Source organism: Peromyscus californicus, unplaced genomic scaffold, assembly GCF_007827085.1.
Source record: "Peromyscus californicus insignis strain IS unplaced genomic scaffold, ASM782708v3 Scaffold_12__1_contigs__length_115047231, whole genome shotgun sequence".
NCBI lineage: Eukaryota > Metazoa > Chordata > Mammalia > Rodentia > Cricetidae > Peromyscus > Peromyscus californicus.
In genome coordinates, this window is record NW_026294413.1 from 44,345,094 (window position 1) to 44,357,456 (window position 12,363).

The 12,363-nt window shown below is 45.5% G+C and overlaps 1 non-coding gene across 1 annotated transcript; it reads right to left on the bottom strand.

Moving 5' to 3' along the window:
* Positions 1–11,751: 11,751 nt before the first annotated feature.
* Positions 11,752–11,823, bottom strand: Trnae-uuc (transfer RNA glutamic acid (anticodon UUC)). The gene has a single exon. It is a non-coding gene; the product is annotated as a tRNA-Glu (tRNA).
* Positions 11,824–12,363: the final 540 nt, after the last annotated feature.

Here is a 12,363-nt window from a genome sequence, read left to right on the forward strand (position 1 = left end):
TGAGGAAGCTCCTCAGGATGCAGAGAGGTGAGGGACGTGCCCAGTAGAACACACACCACTCATAACCAGGGAGAGAGGTCAAGCTAGTTTCACCTCTTGGAGTGTGTGAAGGGGGTAAGACGAGGTTTTCTGAATTCCAGGCTGGCCTTGAAAACTGAGCATGGTGGCACCCACTGTAAACTCTGCGTTTATGTGTTAGAAGTAGCAGAACCATGAGTTCAAGGTCATCTTCTAACTACAGCAATAGCTTCCCAGAGTTAAAAGCAGCCAACACTTGGAGAACGGTCTTGTATTACTACAACAGTGGTCTAGGTTCTTTCCCAGTTTTTCTTGCCAGGTCTCCTGGACACTCAACATCTTAGTCAAAGCATTCCCACTCATTCCAGACTCTCCCTGGGTAAATCTATCCATTTCTAGGGCCTCAAACTAATATGTCATATAAACGTAAAAGCCATTTGTGTTCAGTTATCTGAATCGCTTAAATTCACCCTTTCCTTACATGTTGCCATATCAACAGGCCACAGGGGTGATCAATATATCACCTTGACAAATATAACTTAATCTTTTCAGCACTCAAGTACGGGTTAAGTAGGTCATTTGTGGGCTGCAGAGATGGCTCAGTGGTAAGAGCACTGACTGCTCTGCCAGAGGACTTGGGTTCAATTCCCAGCACCCACATGGCAGCTCACAACTGTCTGTAACTCCAGTTTCAAAGGACCTTACACCCATGGCAAAACATCAATGCACATAAAATAAAAATAAGTAAACTCTACAAAGTAGGTAGTTTGTATTTAAAGGCTAGAAAAAAGAACACAAAAGAGCACACATCTTCTCCTTGCTCCCACCCCGCCCTACTTCTGTACTCCCTATTTTGTTGTTGATTTTTGAGACCAGATTTTTCTTGGTATCCATCAATGTCGGTCGCCCCTCGTCACTACCCACAGGGCCTACAATTCCTTGCATGTTCTGCTACTTGGCATCCTGATCTCTCTTTGTATCTTTTCTTCCCCCAAACAGGGTCTCCACAATGTCTGGAGACAACCCAGGCTAGTCATTCATCAACTGACAGACAGTTGGGTTATTTACACCAATGTTGTCATAAACATTGGAATATGAATACCTCCATGAGATAATCCACTTTTTGAGGAAGTCAGTATACATTCTCAGCAACAAAACACAAGGCTTAAAATTTCTCCCTGCCAACAGCTGCTATTTTCTGTTTTATAGTAGCTGTCCTGGAAGGTGTGCACTAGTAAATTACCTTTTATGTAAACTTAGTATATGCCTTTTGTCTATAACTTCATGGTTAAACACACTCTAAAAATATGCTTGATAAAGCCGGGCGGTGGTGGCGCACGCCTTTAATCCCAGCACTCGGGAGGCAGAGCCAGGCAGATCTCTGTGAGTTCGAGGCCAGCCTGGGCTACCAAGTGAGTTCCAGGAAAGGCGCAAAGCTACACAGAGAAACCCTATCTCAAAAAAAAAAAAATATGTTTGATAAACTAAGAACATTTCTAGTAAGTATTGATAATGCAAAGAAATGAAGTCTATCAATGAAGAATTTTAAAACACAATAAAATTATGGTTCATGTGAATGGTACAAACTGGGAACACAAAGGAAACAACATTCTTAGTCATCTCTAAAATTCCCAGATAGGGCCAGGCAGAGGTGGCATATGCCTTAAATCCCAGCACTCAGGAGGTAGAGCCAGGCAGATCTCTATGAGTTTGAAGCCAGCCTGGTCTACAGAGCAAGATCCAGGACAGGCACCAAAACTATACAGAGAAACCTTGTCTTGAAAAAACAAAAACAAAATAAAACAAAAAATTCCCAGGCGGGCCACCGCCAGTGCTGCCTGGAGTTCTTAGTAAAGCCAGTATCCTGCCTCCCATCAGGACACCCTCTCACAGCACCCTCCATTAAGGGGCACCTTCCCCACCAACTTTAGCTCATGACCTTCCTGTCAGGCCCTTCCATCCACTTCAGCTCTGGTAACTACACACTGGACACAGCACCAAGGCCCTGTCCTTCCCACTCAACAGTGAGCTGCAGCCCTTGGCACCAAGATACCCTGATAATGCTGGGGAGCTGGCAACGGCAACAACACTGTAGCCTTGGAAAGTAAAAAATGTTTTTTTAAATCTGGAAATAGAATCCAAATAACTTCACAGAACAATAAATGAACACATCCTGTTATTAGAAATGTCCTGGCCTCCGATTCCAAATCTTGAAGAGATGTTTAACCAAAAGAATAAAAAGTTTGAGACAATTTAAAGACTTTTTAAACTCGAAAGTCACTCAGCTAGGAGCACCTGGAGGAACCAAGAGTATGAAAACTTTTTAAATCAAAGATATTTACTTAAGGGCCAGGGAGATAGATGCCAGAGACTGGAAGTCACTTACTCGTCACCAAGCCTGGAGAACCAGGGCTTGGAAGGAGAAAACTGACTCCCAAAAGTTGTCATCTCACCTACACACACATTGTTCCCGCCACTCATGGGAACATGTATACTCACAAAATAAAATAAAAATGTAAAAACAAAAAAGGGAATTAGAATAAAAGGTATTTCCTTAATAATAGGTAGTTTATATTTAAAAAATGTTAAAATTCATATATAAATTTTACTAAATAATTATCTCCTTACAAAAATTCCAAATCATCTATGCTAGAATTACTTTTCAAAGGAAAAAAACCTTTAATTATCTACATGGATGAAAACAGAGCTATGAAAAGTAAAAGGTACACTACTGGAGCCAGTGCTGTGTGACTAAAGACAGAAGCAGAGAGAGCCCAAGCATGTTAGCTTAAACGGTAACTAAACACTGGAGTTTTACAAGATTGTCATAGCAAAAATCACTAAAGAACATATATATATATATATATATATATATATATATATATATATATATATATATATATATATAATGTTATCGCTCCTCAGAACTCACATAAAAAGGTCTGTGGGATTCGACTCCAGAAAGTTGTCTTCTGACCTCCACACGTGAAGCATGGCAGGCATATCCTTCCCATCCCTCAGAACAATTAAAAATCAAAAAATTTAAAATACAGATGAGAGTATGCCTTTTAGACCTCTGTAAGCACCTGCTTTTGCCTTTTGCATGGCAGTAAAGGGTCACCAGCCACACTTCTCTCTGGGTCTGCTGCCCACGGTGATCTCTAGCACAGCTCAGGTGATACAAACCTGACTTGGAAGCTGGATGACTTCACTCACTTAAATCTGTACAATTTAAACACAGGCTACTTCACTTGAAATCAAAAGTTATTTATTGACTGTAAAATATAAGATATGCACCTAGCAAAAAAAAAATGTGAAACATCACCTACAATCCCACTGTTACTTTGGTGCAGTTAAATAAAACTGAGCATTTAAACCTATTACCATGCGCACCTTGCCACACTTCAGAAAAACTGAGTCAGAAATATTTAAATATCAAAAATTATTAACACTTAGATTGCAGTTACTCCAGAAACAACAAAAGGCCAAGTCAGTCCCAGGTACGTTATAGGACAAGGATACAAGGAATACTTCAGCTAACCTCATCAGTGTGGATTTCAGAACACTCAACAATCACTGGCCTAGAACATCATTCCAGCCCACTCGAACTTTATTCAAACTTCAGTAGTAGTGACACAATTTCAACACCAAGTGCCTATACCCCACCCATCCTGACACCTCAGGGAATTCAAGTGTGTAAGCAATTTAGGACATGATCGCTGTAAACAGCTCATGTGCTGAGAAAGTTATTTTGTACAGTCCAGGCCCGAGCCATTTTCTGAGCCACAGAGGCAAGTGAGTCTTTCGCAGTCTCATTTCATTTTTATTTTAACTCAGTTTACCGTGGTTTTATTTGAAAGCAGACTGTTATTTTAAATAAATAACATATAATATTCAAACTCATTTACGTTAAGTACTATTAAGGTCATCCAAAACATGGGAGAATTTTTACCCACACGAAAAAAAAAAGAAGAAGCCACATTCATTTAAAGGGGAAAAAGGTCTAGATTGCAATTCCATATATACTATAAAGTATTACTTGAAAATAAATCAGTATCTGAACTATAGAATGAGAGCCTATCTTAAAACAAGAAAAAAATCAGTGCAAGCTTTTTTAAAAAAAAACTATTTTACATAGGACTCACACAGCATGGTGTTTTGTTGTTGCTGTTTATTTTTTTCAAGACAGGGTTTCTCTGTGTAACAGCTCTAGCTGTCCTGGAACTCACTTTGTAGACCAGGCTAGCCTTGAACTCACAGAGATCTGCCTGCCTCTGGCTTCCAAGTGCTGGGATTAAAGGTTTGCACCACTACCTCTACCTGGCACCACAATGTATTTTTAAAAAACAAAATGTGAGCAAGATGGTGGCTCTCACCTATAGTCCCAGGAGTCAGGAAGCTAAGACAGTGGAACTACTTCAAAGCCAAGGCCAGCCAGCGGCTACACAGTGAGCTCCAGGCTAGCCTGGGCTAGACATAGATCCCGTCCGTCTCAAAATACAAAAACAACATATACCCAATAAAATAAAAACATAAACTTATTAAGTTTCTGGTGCAAAGACTCTAAACAGAATGCTTGAATTTCTTCACAGCCTTTTTATAGTTTTGTTTCGTTTGTAATTTTAATACAGGGTCTCACTATGTAGCCTTGGCTGGCCTGGAGCCCTCGGTGTTGACCAGACTGGCCTCAACTCACAGAAATCCACCTGCCTCTGCCCTCTGAGTGCTGAGATTAAAGACATGTGGCACCATGGCTGGTCCTTTTTAAACCTACTGTATTTGGGTTCCCTTTATTTGGAAGCCTCGGAAGATAAACTTTAAGCTTACTATTTAATAAGCTGGACCACGTACACCAAGATAGAAGAGCCATTGCCAGTTATAAAATAGCTAATTTCAAATGAATGAGGCTTTCCTTTAGTTTCTGGAGGTCTTAGTTCTAAATTAAATGTCCACAGGGTGGCAGTGTCCTAGTCTTTACTTGGTTGCTTAAGCAAATTTGTAGTATTCAAAAAGCAACTCACCTCATAAACATACAGAGATGTACAGTAACAGTTCAATTCACACTATGAGCAGAAACTGCCTGTTCTATGAAACGACAAAACATGCACTTAATTTCCCCTTTTCTCTTAAGGGTATTTACTTTCTGGTGTCTCAATGTTCCCTGCAGCCCAGCCTTTGAACCTGGGCTCTCTGCTAGGCTGTGACCACCCTACTTAGTCAGGGAGAGACCAGAAGCAAGCAGAGAAACCAGCTTGTCGCTGCACGGCAAGCCAGGCCCAGACTGTGGTCCAGGGAAAGCGCATGCACGAGTAGAAGCAGCAAAGAGAAGAAGGTGTGAATGGACACCACAGACACAGCTCTCCGGCTGACCCCGCACAGGGCTATCAGATTCCTTTCATTAGCTCATATTACCAGAAATTCATTTTCCTAGCAAAGTAAATTCCTTTGGCCCCAAATTCCAGAACTTCTCAAAATCTCCTTGTCAAGAATCCAGAAGATTCCCAGCATGAATTGTTCTCATGTAACTTGGCTTCCTGGACGCTCACAGATGCCATGCACTGCTCCAGGTCTGGAGAGAAAGGAAAAGCAAGTCGGAGTCCCCTGTGCACAGTCACCCTGCTGACAGTTCAGGGACAGGGCAAAGCCTAACTCCACAGGTAGGTGGTGGGGTTCCTCCAACAAGTGTGGCCTAGAAACCCCAGAGGCTGAACATGGTGGCGAGCAGGCAGCAGGACTCCCCGGAACTCTGACATCACTCCCCACCGACCCTATCTATTCTTGCAGCCCGGTTTCCTACTCCTATCCTACTGTACCCACACTCCAGCCGAAATGTGCTAGTGACTGTTAACGTGCTCTGCTCCTGTCCGCTTCCTCCACATGCCTGGTCCCCACCCCGTCTGAATCATGAGAGCCTAGCTATCTTCGGTTCCCTTCCCAAGGGCTGCTTCCTCCATCGCCTCCCACAGACCCGGACGGGAACCTTAGAGACCTTTTCGGGGTTTAGTCTGAGCCTTCCTCACACTGTGCACCGTCACTTACCTGATGACTTGACAACGTTCATGGACTACTTAAAGCATGTGCTGCATTTATTAGAACCACCTAGAAATGCTTTCACTTATCAATTCTTTCATCGTTATTTTAAAATAGGTAATGTCTAAATGGCAAGCATATTTAGAGATAAAATATTCCATAGGCTTCTTTTTTCTTTTTGCTTCAATCTTTTTTAATAGTGTTGCCAACATGTAACAACAACTTAGGAAATAAAGTATACAACTCCATGCTTTTCTGTATATTTACAGAGTTGTGTAGTCATCAATAGAATCTAATTTTAGAGTCTTTCAGGTACCGTAAATATAACTGCATTAGGAGGTACCCTCCCTCCTGTCTTTCCTCTACTTCAGAGCAAGCACTGATCTCTTCATAAAAACTGCCTACTGTGGGCATTTTATATAAATGGAATTTACAACTAAACAAAATAGGGCCTGGCTGGCCTAGAACCCACAAAGACCCGCCTGCCTCTAACTCACAAGTGCTAGGATTAAAGGCGTGTGTCACCACACGGGGCTGCAAAATGTGGTCTTTAATACCTCATTTTGCAAGGCACCAGGCGTGGTGGTGCTCACCTTTAGTCCCAGCACTGGGGAGGCAGAGGCAGGCAGATCTCTGTGAGTTCGAGGTCAGCCTGGTCTACAGAGTGAGTTCTACAACAGCCAGGGCTACACAGAGAAACCCTGTCTTGAAAAACAAAACAAAACAGAACAACAAAAAACAACAAAAAAACCCCCACTACCTAGTTTCTTTCACTTAGCATAATATGCTTGAACTCGTTCACATTTGGTATAGACCATCATGCTATGCCTTGGTACTGCCAGCTAGTGTTCCAGTATACAGCTATGCATTAACATCTGATGTAACCCTTGGGCCATTTGCTATAAACGCTTACATGCAAGTTGTAACTGAGGCATGTATTTTCACTTCTGGGGGCTCCTATATCTACTATTTTGAGGAACTGCCAAACTGTTCTGACTGTAGCATTATATATTAGCACCAGGAGTGAATGTGGTTTCAACTCGGTGGTATAGACTGATCTCAGTGTGCAACGTCCTCATCCTCATGGAACTACTACACGGATGAAATAAGATAAAATAAACTGTGGGGGACAGGGGTATGAGAGATGGCTCTGGGCTTAAGAGCGTTTGTTGCTCTCGAGAGTACCCAGGTTCAGTTCCTAGCACCCAGCGATGACTTACAACCATCCTAACACCAGTTCCAGGGGAATTCCATGCCCTCTTCTGACCTCTGTGGACATCCAGCACCCTCGTGGTACATATGCATGCATGCAGGCAAGATGCTCATACACATAAAACACTCTTGCTTAAAATTTTTAAAAGGGCCTGTGAAATGACTCAAAGGCACTTGCTACCATGGTGACAATCGGAGTCTGATCCCAGGGCCACATGGTGAAGGAAGGGAACTGAGTCCTACAAGTTGTCCTTTGAAAAGAGAGAGAGAGAGAGAGAGAGAGAGGGAGGGAGGGAGGGAGGGAGGGAGTAAGGGAGAATATGAATAAATATTTTTTTTTAATTTTAAAAAGACAAACAAATTAACCACAGTAAAAAGCAAACAAGGAAAAAAGAATGAATGAACAAACAAGGTTAATTAACCAGAAGGAAACTGAAAAGAGAGAGTCTACCTAATGTGACCAGAAAAAAAGGCCTCTCTGAGAAAGAAAGGCAGACCTGAGATGTTGAAAGTTGGAAGCAGAAAAACAAGTTTTGCATGGTAGTGGTGCATGCCTTTAATCCCAGCACTCTGGAGAGCTCTGAGTTCGAGGCCAGCCTGTTCTATAGAATGGGTTCCAGGACAGCCAAGGCTACACAGAGAAACCCTGTCTCAAAAAAACCAGGAAAAAAAGGAGGAGGAGGAGGAGGAGGAGGAGGAGGAGGAGGAGGAGGAGGAGGAGAACTCAGAAGCACATTCAAGAATCAACAAGAAAGTCAATGGTAGCTGAAATGTAGTAAAATGGCAGAGGGGCAGATGAAGAGGGGGGTAAGTGGGAGGCTGTTGAATTTTCCTAACTCAACTTGTCTCCTACTGTCTTGCCACGGGTCCATCAACACAGGTGTTCTCACCCTTCATTGAGCTTTCCAGGCATCTGATTGCACCTGACAGTAGCGATGGTAAACAGACTGCTGGGGGGAATTAGCTACTAGTGGTCTAGAAAGAACGTTTCAGGCACCACTGGCGATAGCGTTTGGTTTAAAAGACACAATTGCTGAGGAATATTATTTTAAGGTGTGTTACTTTTGTTTATGTTGCATTTATTTAGTTCTGTGAAGCTGTGTTACTGTGCCTGTCTAAAACACCTGATGGTCTAATAAAGAACTGGATGGTCAATAGCAGGACAGGAGAAAGGATAGGCGGGGCTGGCAGGCAGAGAGAATATATAGAAGGAGAAATCTGGGGGGGGAAAAAAAAGAGGAGGTAGCCAGAGGGGCCAGCCAGCCAGCTACACAACCAGCAACAGAGTAAGAAAGAAAGGTGTGCAGAAATAGAGAAAGGCAAAAGCCCAGAGGCAAAAGAAAGACAGGATAATTTAAGGAAAGCTGGCAAGAAACAAGCCAAGCTAAGGCTGGGCATTTATAATTAAGAATAAGCCTCGTGGATGATTTATTTGGGAGCTGGGTGGTGGGCCCCCCAAAGAGCAAAACGACCCAAAGAACTAAGAGCTAAAGAACAAACAACAACACACAACCTAAAGGAAGAATCTTCACGGATTTTATGACTGTATCTTCCCAACTATTCAGGAATTATCAAGGTCTGGCAAAGGACACTGTAAATCACTCTCATAATTTAAACCTATTTTTCATTCCAAGTCTAATTAATTGCTTTTCCATTTCATGAATTTGGAAATATTCAACTCCTAAACATAAAACCTACAGGCGCAAACTATTCCACATGTTCCTATATTGCTTGAGTCTTTTGAAGCAAGGTTTCTTTTTTTTCTCACCTAACATAGCTACAGTCAAGCTTTTCAAAGAGACAAAGCTGGGTGTGGCGGAACACATCTGTTAACCTGGGCTATGACAAAGAGAATCCGTCTTAGAATAACACCACAAACCAAAGAGACAAAAACGTTTTTAAAACTTTCCTGATCTAAAAGGTCACTTCTTGATAAAGGGGGAAAAAAAGAAAAAAAAACCCTGTAACCTAGTCAAAACGACCAAGTTTGAAATCCCTGTCTTTCCTCTTGGTCAGCCACCATCTCCCTCCAGGGATCATGCGCCTGCCAACCAGACTTGCTGCTAGCCTCCTGGTCCTAGGCTCCCCCACACCTCAGACTTTATGATTTACATTACCCACTGGGATAAATCCAACCAGTTCTTCAGGGTGCGAGGCAAATCCTCTCCATCCCTGCCCCTCCCTGAGCCGAACCTCCACCTCACCTCTGTGCTCCAGGAGCAATTCCACAACTCAGAAGCTACCTGACCATCCCACCTGGCCCAGGGCTAGACAGAGGACGTCTGTATGTCAGGCAGGAGTACTGTCACCCTGCCCCTCCCCTGAACTGGCCCTAGATACGTTAGTGTGCCTACCTGCAACCGTTTACAATTCAGTTTATGATAGCATGCATTTTAGTGCCCGCCAAGTCCTTGCAGAACTTACACAAAACAGGGGTTTTCTTCCAAACCTGGAATGAAGTCTTTAGTGCCTGGTTCTTAATGACACAGCACATGAAAGTTTTAAAATTTTCTACTCCCATTACCTATTCAAGATCTAGCTAAACTTTGTGAAACATGTGCTGATAGTTATGGAGAATCTAGGGGGCTGCAGGGACATTTAGAGCACTCACCGCTCTGCAGAGATGGGGTTCGATTCCCCAACACTTGTACAAACATGGTAGCTCAAAAGCATCTATAACTTCAGTTCCAGAGAATCTGACACACTCTCCTACCTCCCTGGGCACCAGGCACACGTGGTGCACACGCAAGCAAAACATACATACACCAAAAAATTCTTAATTAACCTTTTTTTTTTTTTTGAAATCTAGTCAGACCTGGTGCCACATACCTGAGCACTGAAGAGACAGGAAGATCAAGAGTTCAAGGTTATTCTCATCACCACAGAGATTCTGAGGCTACACTGGGCAACATGAGAAGATGTTTCAACCTGCCCTCCTTACCCCAAGCCCCAGAAAGAATCTAAGCTAGGCCTTGAGGCATATGCCTGTAACCCCACTGCTTGAAAGGCAAAGGCAGAATCACCGATCCCAGGAGTCTGGGCTCCTAATGACTTCTAGGCCATCTTGAGCCACATGGCAAAACCATGCTTGATAATGACGAAGAAGATGACAGAACGCAGAACTTGGGGCTCTAGAGCTGTAACACACTGACGGTCAAAGACCTTCACCCTGTCCCACAGCTAACCGCAGGAGCCAAAATGTGACTCTATCCCCCACTACCCACAAACCTGAATCTCCTGAACATCAGGAAGCTCAAAACATCTGGGGGGCGGGGGAGAGGGGGTAACCTTGACATGGGTAAACACTTGAATAGTTAACAAGATTTTAAATATTTGCTATCGGGGTGTTCTAGTCTTAATTTTTACGAGGAAGGGCTAATTAAGGATTATTTAATCACACAGATCACATTAACAGTTATTTTCAAACTCAGCTGTGCCAGTTAAGGGGTATAAAATATTCTGGGAACACACAACCAACCAAAACTTCTGCTTGGTAATGGCTCTGACCAGAAACGCATCCGCGGGAGTCAGTTTTTCCTTATTTGTGCCCAAAGGCCCAACAGACTAAACACTACAGCTGCCCCAATTTTCTAATTTCAACTTGCATTTAAGATAACGCTTTTGTTTCGTTTACAGCTCTCAGGCTGCTGACACAGCTGGGCCCCTTCTTTGTAATAAACACAGAGCTTCTATATTTAAAAGTACAGTGCAACTTTGTTTTAACATCCCCTCCCCAGTCTCCCGGCTAATTTTCTGTCTTCCAAAGCTCCACCTCCACCCCATGATTTTTTTTTTTTTTTTAAATCAGTGACGCTCCAAAGAGCCTCCCGGAAAGTGGAGTCTGTTCTTTAAAGACATCTCATCACAGTGGCACTTCTCTTCTCCGCAGCTTGTGGTGCGTTTGAAGAGGAAAGAGAGTTACAGGAGGGAAGAGAGACTTTCTGCAGTGGCCTCATCTTGAGGCTGGGGTGCTTAGGGGGGAAGCGGAGGACCCGGCTCGGGTGCACGCAGCAGGGGGGAATCCCAAGGCCGGGCAGGCGATAAGGAGCGGCGGGGGCCGGCGAGCCGAGGGGGAGGTCTGGAGTCACTGTTGACAGTAAGTGGAGCACGGCGGGCACGCCCCGGCCGGCGGAGTCCGGAGGGGGCAGCCCAGCAGGGTGTGGGCCCAGGGGGCACCCGGGGGCGGGGGGGAGATAAGGCGAGGCCCGAGTTAATCATCACCTCCCGAGCGCCTGGAAAAGTACGGGCTGAGGGCGGGGAAGAGCCTCGGGGGCAGCGAGACTCCTCCCGCACCGACCCGGGCGCGGTGGGGGGGGGAACCCGAGCGCAACGCGGCGCAAGCCAGCTGCCCGCCCCACGATCGACTCCACGGTTCCTTCCCAAACTCGCCCCACACCGACACACAAGTTAGCCGGATCCCCTAGAAAAAGCTCATCCGTTCCTCCAAACTCCAACAAGGCAGTACATAATAAAAAAAAAAAACTGACACTGTTCCCATACCGGGAGTCGAACCCGGGCCGCCTGGGTGAAAACCAGGAATCCTAACCGCTAGACCATATGGGAAGTGCTGCTGAGAGCACAGCCGTTACCCACCTGACTAGCGTCAGCCAAGCTGCCGCCTCAGCCGCCGTGCACAGCTCCCGGCGAAGCCGCCCCCCGCGGCCGCTGCGGTGCCACGCGCGGGGACGAGCCCGACGGACGAGCGGAGCGCGCGGGCGTGGCGGGGACGGGCGGGGGTGGGGAGGAGCGGGCCAGCCGCGCCACTGGAAAGTTTGGAGGCGAAGCCCCGCAAGCCCGGTGCGGTTCCGGCACCCGGCACCCGGCACCCGGCGGCTGCGCCTCTCTCTCTCAGCCCTCTCAGGTCCCGGGGCTGCAATCCGGTCACAGCGCGAGCCGGGCCAAGCCGAGGGCGGCGCCGTCTGTGGGAACAGCTGCGCGCGGCGTGGGAGGGGCGGAGTTGGGGTGGGGGGGGGGTGAAGCAGAGGCGGAGGCCGAGCTGCTCGGCCGCGAGAGTGGAGCTGCTGGAGCCCGGGAGGAGCGAGGACCGCGCGGCGGGACGGAGCTTGGCTAAGGGACCCTCGCGGCGGCCCCCGCAGCAGCTCC